The following is a 10,490-nucleotide window of genomic DNA, read 5'->3' on the forward strand; positions in this document are numbered from 1 at the left end:
GAGGGTGGAGGGAGACAGTAGGGTTGGGCATCGTTTTGATTTGAACGATTCTGATTCCGATTCTGATTCTTACTTTCGATTCCGGTTCTTTTCGATTCTCGATTCCGATTCTTTGAGGGGTGGAGTCAAAACATGTCACATCGATATTCAATACTATTTTCAATACCACGGAGGGAAAAACGCTGCATATACTGTCAATTAGATATTTTTTATATAAATTTTTTTAAGTCTAGGCAATCAAAAATTTCTTCTGAAGAGATCACTTTATATGATAAAGCTTTTAAGCTTTTTCTCTTATATAAACATTGATCAATTACTATTAAAATTATCTCACAAATATTTGCTAACTCAATGTATTTTTTACAACGGGGTAATTATGTTGCAATAGCTTACACACAGCACAAGTAAGCTTGATTTCGAATGGTAAATTGAATTTAAAAAGACGACTAAACAGTAATTACATAAGAACAAATAAACATATTACAAAAAATAGCATAAATAAACAAAATAGAATAAAATATATAAATGAAATAGACTGCTTTACTTTTTCAGGTAGGTCTAACATTCAGGTAAGAAACTGAATTAAAAAACGCAAAGTGGCTAATTAAATTTAAAATAACATTGGATAATGTTTTTTGTAGTTTGACTTTGAATAACAAATGACTGCGGTCCCTTTAAGAACTGCCGCACTCATGGATCCTGAACACTGTTCCTGTTACTCATTCTTCATTTCTTCCTGAATTGTTTACGACTGTGTTTACATTAATACTCTTCAAAATGTGCACTGAGAATTTGGTTGATTGTATTTGACCAATAATAAGCTGGAAAAAGAAGCAAATATTTGCACTTGTATGTCAGAGGGGGCTTTATTACGGTATGTGTGTGCGCTTCAGATGTGAGCTTGAAATCTGAGGGATTCGTAGAATTATGTGCAATCCCTCGCGAAATTCAGACCGATCACACACACTAACACTAACACGCTGTCGTAAGGAAAAGTCCAGCAGAACGCGCGTTCGCCGTGTTCAGAGGGTTAACCGGGCTGAGTGAGAATATGCGGCTGCGCGTCAACTCGCTGTCAGTCAGAGAAAAAGAGGAGAGGAGGGCGCAGCTGGGATCGATACTGTAGAAACTGAGCAGGCTATTGTATATTTTCAGATATTTCAGTATCGATATTTTTGACAACACTATGTAAGACTGAAAAAACTAGTATATGCCGAAATGTCTGAATGAAGAACAAAGACTCTCTGAGAAAATAAGGAAATTAACATCTGAACTGTCCCTCACACACCACTGGAGACGCAAGTCTCACCTCACTATCAGCTAATCTACATCTTTCCCTATTGACTCCCTCTCCCCCAATTCATTCCCTCTCTCATGCTGAGATCACTGAAAATGCATCCAGAATCTCTATATTACAATGTCAATCCACACGATCGAGTATCATATGTGTTTGATATCGTTTGAAATGTCTCAGTGCGACTGGTACAAAGATCTCATCCCTACAGAAGTTAACCAAAAGATAATGTTTTAAGAGTTTAAAGATATCTTGTCTTAGTTTGGTGGGTGTGGCTTTCAGCCATTTGGCCTTTGCATCAATACAAGTCTTGATCAATGCAAATTCCTATTGTGAACTCGTGTTTACACTTGAAAGAGTTTCTGCATTTGTTTCTGGGTATTTAAGGAAATGTTGCAAAGAGCTCAGGGCTTGACACTTTAAACCGGTCAGCCCGTAATGCTGGATGTCTCAAGATAGCCAGCATTATGTCGTTTTCAGAAGTCAGGTATACATTTCATTCTTTACTTCAGAGTATTTGATGTTATATATGGATTACCTTTGAATTGACTATGTAATTGGCTTTATACATTTACCTGACTGTTAAATAAATTGTTACACTTTGATTGGTTCTGACTTGCTCTGGAATTATTCAGGTTGGGTATAATTTCAACAAAGGGTTAAACGGAATAATTAAATGTGTACTTAAACTATTAAAAATGAATGACCAAATAACCAAATGGCATTCAAACCCAAATTCTAAATTATGATTAAATGGAGTCAGATAACGAGGAATTGGAATAAAATCCCCTTTTCCCCGCTGAAAAGACGAACGCGCAGCGACCTTCACCCGCCGATCGTTAGCCTTCATTGGGACGATTTGGGCGGCCTTACAACTAGTTGCACTGTTTCGACCCAGGCTTTTTAAAAGTGAAATAAACCACACTTCAGAGCTCCGTTTACCGGACTTCCATGGCTAAAAGAACAAGCGGGCGCGCACTGGAAATCAGGTGGCCATGGAAACCAAAACTTGCGCGTTTGGAACCGAAGATCGGAACCGAAAACAAATTTTCTAAACGATTCCGATGGAATCGTTATTTTTTAAACGGTTCCAAGTTGGAACCGGTTCTCGATGCCCAACCCTAGGAGACAGCCTTCTCTCCAACCCATCTTGTAGGAAGGAAAGCACGGCCCTGATCGAACACCTTCGGGGGTCTTCTCGATGAGAAGAGCACTAGTCGACGAACAGGTTCCACTTCAACAACGCATAGAGATGCCTCGTAGAGGGAGCTCTAGCGGAAGCGATGGTGTCTGCCACAGCCTGTGGCACTGGGGAAAACGCATGTTAGCGTAGGCCCCAGGGCCAGCTGTGTGCCAGCGCATCCATGCTGAGGGTCCCCTTGGTCAGGGAATAAAACCACTGGCGATGGGCCATGTTCGGGGCGGCAAACAGGTTTACCTGTGCGGCCCCGAAGCGATCCCAAATCAGCTGGACCACCTGGGGATGGAGTCTCCACTCTCCCGGAAGCACTGGCTGCCGTGAGGGCTTGTCGGCCGCATGCTTGAGCCGGCCCGGAATGTGAGTGGCACGGAGTGACCTCAGATACTTCAGACTCCATAACAGGAGGTGGCAGGCGAGTTGTGACATGCGATGGGAGCGTAGACCACCCTGTCTGTTGATGTATGCTACAACCGCAGTGCTGTCCGTACGGACCAGAACGTGCTTGCCCTGGAGCGGCATCCTGACGCGGCTCAGGGTAAGACAAACTGTTGACAACTCTAGGCAGTAGATGTGCCATTGCAGTTGAGGCCCCGTCCGCAGACCTGCAACCGTGCTTCTGGATCATATCTGTATTAGCTGTATCTGATCGATAGCCATGGGTTTCTCCACGCTTGAGGACGTCACCGCTTTGTGCGCAATCATCATTCTTTAGCTCCGCCCACACGATACGCCTCCAGGCGCTCGTTTTTTTCCGGAAAGACTCGGTACAGCCTATCGTTCTTTTATAAATATAATAAAACTAAAGACTTTTCGGAGATATGAAGGATGCTATACTACTCTATAGGTACTCAAGATTGACATGAGATTGACTGAAACTGAGTGTTTCACCCCCCCCCCTTTAAATAACTTATTTGTTTACATTATACAAAGCCTTAAAATTCTGCATAACTCTGAGTGACAAGTGAATAGCTTTTTGTCTGCTGTCTGTTAGTCATCAAGTCACCTCAGCTCCATCCATACCGTGGAGATCCACTTTTGCGACACGACTGAAGCGCGATGTTGTGATGCTTCCCCTCATTTGTGCGTTGATGGGCGTTCCTCAAGTTTACTGCTATGGGCGTGCTTTTGAGCCAGTGGGGAATAAAAAACAAACGACCCGGGAGAGACTTCACCCAGTCTCCATGTGCTCTACTTCTATTGGATAGTCGCATTGCGTTCAACGGATTCATTTGCATAAAGATGGGAATCGGTCAGCTTTTTTGATGCGCAGCATTTTTTCAAATGCAGTGCTGCCTTCCCGGAATGCTATGCGGGTGCGTTAAAGTCGCTTGACGTCACCCATAGGAATAAAGTGGAGCGCGGCGCGACAGAAGTGTTGCACGGACAAGTGGATCTGCACCTTTTTTAATCTGAAAGCCACGCCCACCGGGAGGGAAAACAAACCAGCCGTCTCCATTGACTTTACATTGCGGGAAGCGGCCTCCTTGTCATTCCAGACTTATTACAAAAAAATGAAAAATGTCTAAAAGCGGATATGTGACGAGGTGTACAGAAAACAAGCTAAAAAACCTAGTAATAAAAACTTAGTTATGTGTTTTTTTAGCTTGTTTGCTGCACACCTTGTCACATATCAGCTTTTAGACATTGTTCTGTTTTTTGTTATAAGTGAAAAAAGACGAGGTGACCACTTCACGCAATACAAAGTTAATGGAGAGCGTCTGATTGTGCCCCCCCCCCCCGTGTGGGCGTGGCCTAAATACACTCTGTCTCTATGTCCCGCCTCTTTGCCCATTGTAAGTTTTCCGGGGGTGACGCTCTGCCAAGATGGCGGGGGCCAGCTCGACTGTACACTTCAGAACTGCTCTTCAGAATCTTATGGGTGACTACATCCATATATTTTTTTTTCAGTCTATGCTTGACATATAGCTACAATGTCTGTGCTGTGGCTGTACGCCTCCTGCTGATTGGGAGGTGCTAACAGAAAGAGCAAAACAGAATACATTATGGTCCCACCTCACTCCATCAATTTTACATCACGTCTCCAACTCATTTCTACACATTTCATTACTTACAGGTTACAAGTGGCCGATTAACCACAGGGAATTCACTAAGATTATAATTTTGTTTAAAGCTACACTGTGTGATATTTTCCCTTATTTAGCGGTGTAAAGGTATATGACAATCAAGTGAATATTATCCTGTGTCCCAATTCGCATACTATCCATACTAAATAGTATTCGAAAATAGAATTAGTATGTCCCAAATCATAGTATGTTGAAAAGAGTATTCCAAAGAGACCCGGATGGTTTACTATTTCCGGTCCAAATTCGAAGTATGAATCGATGGGCACACTCTAACGGCTGATATTGCCCACAACCCATTGCGAGTTGGACGAGGATTCGATTAGAACTACAAACGCGGATAAAAAGCGTTAAAAAAACTACAAACATGACGGATGCGCATGTCTGACGGTTAATTAGAGAAGTTTAGATAAAGGGGTTTGAGTGACCAACTATTAATATTTAACCTGACAAAAATATATTTATTCAGTGTTGTCCACATTATATTTCACCCGCAGCAGCATTGTGAACTTTTGTAATGGCACGTTTGGCCATTAACTTTTAAATGCATCATTATATTTAAACTGCAAACACACGAGGAGAGTCTCTGCATTAAAGACCCACACATGGCAGATCAACGAGCGTCTACATTTCTCTCCGATATGGTAGGAAATTAAACTGAATGTGGAGAATTTGAACTGTGATGAATCTAACGATACCTTACAGGGCAGTTAAACGGTGACGGTATGCTTGTAGCTAAGCGACAGAGTCCGTTAAAGATGGCGAAGTAGTATGTCCCGAAGCTTGCATACTTTTCTGCTACAAACTGAAAAGTATATACTTTTTCTTCACAAAAAGAGTACATACTTTTAGGATGTAGTATAAGTAGGCGAATTGGGACGCAGCATTAGTTTCTGTTCCTCTCAATTCCGATTTCGTTTAAACTCGTACGGTGGCCGATTTAGTCCAAGATTAACATGGCTTCCAGTTCAACCTCGTTCATGACTGCCATCGAGTGTTAAAACACGAAAAGCGAAGCTTGAATTTACGGGTATGTCCCGTAATCATTGGCTAATGTACTTTCAAAATGGAGGGGCAACATGGAGACCGGCATTCGAACCCTCACCCGTATGTATTTTCAATGGCATATTATAAACTTATGAAAATACTTTATTAATTGAAAGAAGTAAATATACAATAATGAGCACATATTTTGAAAGAACTAAGTGTTTTTAGCTAAGAATAAACTAAAAAAAATCACATAGTGTAGCTTTAAGGTAGTTATGCAGCTTGTCCTGTTCAACATTTACTTTATGCTCTCATGAAGGATTCATGTACGGAACACAACATACTCCAAAAGGAGTGATGATGATAATTCTTCAGACAGCTTTGGAGACTGGACACTGGAAACTATGAAAAAGCAAAATACAAGCTACATGCAAGAAGATTTAACTTTTATATATTAATATTTATATTATTTTTTTCTAGTGACTATTCACATCTAAATGTTTAAGTTGACAAAATTGAATTTATGTTAATTAAATTGCATCAATTCACAGAAATTTCATTTGGCCAACTGAAAAATTTAGATGTGATCAGTCACTAGAAAATGTTCAATTGGAGACGTTAATTTTTTTTACAGTATACGTCACCCAAATTACAATTCACTATTCCTTTCTTTTATGTACAGGTCAATATTAAATATTATATTTGTTTGAGATGATCATTGAACAAAACCTGGTTAAACTGACTTTCATAGATAGCACCTTGTCTCCATGTCAATCAAAGTCCAATCACCCCATGGTCCTGATTAACAGAAGAATATTTTTTATTTCAAAATTAAAGCTTATACCAATAATACAAGCCATGATATTGTAAACTTAGTCATGTTACATTCTATTTGGATTTCAACAGCAGAGGAACCATACGAAAGCAATGAGGCAAATTGTATTTTTCAAACCACATCTATTTCACTATAGAACAGGATTAAAATGAAACAAAAATAGTTTTTCTTTTTTGAGATTGAAGGGTCTGTGCCAAACATTTCAACCAAAATCACAGGACAATAAATAAGCATAAAATATCAAAACACTGATCAACGCATGGTTTCTTGAAAACAAATCTTGAAAATATTTGAGTGAAAAGAAGCAAAAGGTCAAATACTCAGGTGGCATTGAAATATTTGAGCAATTAAGACAGCCGAGGCACATGCCCCTGCATTCACATTCAAAAATCAGTATTTCATCTTTGTGCTTGTTTTAGCTTTGTACAGTAGTGCATAAAGACATACTATGCTGGTAGTGAGTCGTTGATGATGATCAAATTAATATCCATTTAAACATAAAACAGCACACTCTCTTTTAAATATATTAAAATCACGGTTATCATGAATATAATCCATGCCATGGATATAATCCAAGCTATTTTGGCCTAGGATCTAATTTGTGTGTATGATATAATGATATACTCATTTGCTGGTGCCTGTGTGTCTGTTACTCTTCTCTGGCAACACAGACGGGTGCGACAGATGGAGTGTTCTGTAGGAAGTGGGGTCTGACTGAGAGTGAGTGGGCAGTCTGTTGGAGGAGGGATAGGACTTCTCTCAGTCTGAACTATAACATTATGATACAAAAGATTATTCAGCTAACATCAAATCATGTCGTTTGATCATGATCACGTTTGTTTCATGCATCAGTATAATAAATTGGTACGCCCAATGAAAACAGGATTTATTTGTGTGATCACTGGTGATTAAGGCTACTAACGGCCTCCTTTACAACTCATCCAACATAAAAACAAAAAAATTGAAAACGTTTTTTTCTTTTTTTTATAGAATTTCCTCAAAGTTGATAAACTCACTGAATAACAACTGTCCTTAAACAGTATAGTCCTGAAAAGTACAAGTTTGGTGACTTTGGAAATGTTTAGCAAAGTTGTTCTGCATGGCAGACAACGTACAAAACCAGAGAATGGCCATCAGGGTGACAAACAGCTTGTAACAGACACACATTTTTAAAATGATTCCTCACAGGAATGTTCTGGTTTGAATACATTTAAGCGCTGTCCACAGCATTCGTGCCATTATAGTGATTAGCACAGAAAATACTTTTCTAGGTGAATAAAGTTTTGTTTATGCCAAAAGAGGAGTTTGCTCCATGCCTTACACGTAACATTTGAAAGTTAATGCGTTTACAGGCTGTACAAGTCATTGAAAGATTGTCAGTAGACGATTTTGGTACACTTTTCTATGATTTACACAAAACAATGATTTTTTTCTGTTTTCTTTTTTCAGTTTTTAGTGCTTTATATTTTTGATATTTGACAAATGCTATAGATAGAGCCTGTATTTACAGTCCTCTAAATGGGTACCGTAAAAAGATCAATATGGGTAAAAACCTGTTTTCTCACTCACTTGTACCTTGCAAGATCAATTTTGCATCAGTTTCACATTAAGAGAGAGGCAATAACTGGGCACTCATATACTGTCTAAAAGGGTCAGAATAAAACAACAAATTGGGGTCATTAATAAAAAAAAAGAAAAGAAATGAATACTTTTATTCAGCAAGGACGCTTAACATTTTTCAAAAGTGAAAGTAAAGACTTTTACAGTGATACAAAATATATATTTTTAAATGCTGTTCTTTATAATTATCAAAGATTCGTGAAAAAAAGAAAATCTATCATGGTTTCCACAAAAAATTAAACAGCACAACTGTTTTCATCATTGCTATTAATAAGAAATGTTTTTTGAGCAGCAAATCAGTATATTAGAGTGATTTCTGAAGGATCATTATGACACTAAAAACTGAAGTAATGATGCTGAGAATTTAGCTTTGATCAGAGGAATAAATCACATTTGAAATACACTCACTTAAAGGAGTATTAGAAACACCTGTTAAATTTCTCATTAATGCATTTATCAACCAATCACATGGCAGTTGCTTCAATGCATTTAAGGGTGTGGTCCTGATCAAGACAATCTCCTGAACTCCAAACTGAATGTCAGAATGGAAAAGAAAGGTGATTTAAGCAATTTTGAGCGTGGCATGGTTGTTGGTGCCAGACGGGCCGGTCTGAGTATTTCACAATCTGCTCAGTTACTGGGATTTTCACGCACAACCATTTCTAGGGTTTACAAAGAATGGTGTGAATAGGGAAAAACATCCAGTATGCAGCAGTCCGGTGGGCAAAAATGCCTTGTTGATGTTAGAGGTCAGAGGAGAATGGGCCGACTGATTCAAGCTGATTAGGGTGACCAGAAGAGACCAGACAGTCCCGAAATCTACAATGTTGTCCCGAATCCCGAATCTGGCTCTAATTGTCCTGGAAATTAGTTATTATCTGATAAACATTAAAAACTGTCTTCAGAGGTTGAGGCGTCCTGCAACCACACCCCGCCGGCTGCTCTAAGTTCTCCAAAAATACTGTAGGCGGTATGTGCTGACGTCAGGCCTTCACAACCTAGGTAGGCTATTGCTGTGAATTTAAAGTTGTACTGTTTTTAAAAATGTATCTTATTAATCTATTATGCACAAAGACAATACAACCTTTTTGTCCCCATTTTGTTCTAATCCTTGATAAAGAGAACGCAAGTTGCTGCGTGCAGCGCGAGGAGGATGGTGATGTGATGCACGCGTAAAAGAGTAATTGATTGCTCGCGGCACTGTGTACAAAAAAATACTTCATTATACAATTATTTCTTTATTTTCGTTTAAGCTTAATAGCATTAGGCTATACAGAAAGGTCTGATTCACGTCCTGTTACTCACAACAGTCATTGTGGGTTTTTTTTCTTTTCACAATAACATATGAGTTCATGATTTTAATGTAGTGTTTTTTGTGGCTGACTAAAGACTAACAGACTGTTGATCTTTGAATACAAATGTTTGGTTCAGGTTTGAAATTCATTATCTTTTATTATAGGCTAGTAAGGCTACACAGTCTAATATCATAGAAGCCCCCCATCCCTTCACTCCAGACCGCATACAACCCCCCACGCCCCTGAATAGTCAAAGTCATTTGGTTACTCTAAAGCTGATAAAAGAGCAACTTTGACTGAAATAACCCCAAGTTACAACCGAGGTATGCAGCAAAGCATTTGTGAAGCCACAACATGCACAACATTGAGGCGGATGGGCAACAACAGCAGAAGACCCTTCGGGCACCACTCATCTCCACTACCAATAGGAAAAGGAGGCTAAAATTTGCATGAGCTCACCAAAATTGGACAGTTGAAGACTGGAAAAATGTTGCCTGGTCTTATGAGTCTCGATTTCTGTTGAGACCCTAAGATGGTGGTCAGAATTTGGCGTAATAAGAACATGGATCCATCATGGATTGTTACCACTGTGCAGGCTGGTGGTGATGGCGTAATGATGTGGGGGAAGTTGTCTTGGGCCACTTTAGGCCCTTTAGTGCCAACTGAGCATCGTTTAAATGCCACGGCCTACCTGAGCATTATTTCTGACCATGTCCATCCCTTTATGACCACCCATCCTCTGATAGCTACTTCCAGCAGGATAATGCACCATGTCACAAAGCTTGAATCATTTCAAATTGGTTTCTTGAACATGACAATGAGTTCACTGTACTAAAATGGCCCAACAATCTCCAGATCGCAACCCAATAGAGCATCTTTGGGATGTGGTGGAACGGGAGCTTCGTGCCCTGGATGTGCATCCCACAAATTTCCATCAACTGCAAGATGCTATCCTATCAATATGGGCCAACATATCTAAAGAATGCTTTCAGCACCTTGTTGAATCAATGCCACGTAGAATTAAGGCAGTTCTGAAGGCAAAAGGGGGTCAAACACAGTATTAGTATGGTATTCCTAAAAATCTTTTAGGTGAGTGTATTCATATATAATTGTAATATTAGTAATATTATTTCACAATATAACCATTCTTACTGTATTTTTGATCAATTAAATTCAG

Source organism: Pseudorasbora parva, chromosome 1, assembly GCF_024679245.1.
Source record: "Pseudorasbora parva isolate DD20220531a chromosome 1, ASM2467924v1, whole genome shotgun sequence".
Taxonomy (NCBI): domain Eukaryota; kingdom Metazoa; phylum Chordata; class Actinopteri; order Cypriniformes; family Gobionidae; genus Pseudorasbora; species Pseudorasbora parva.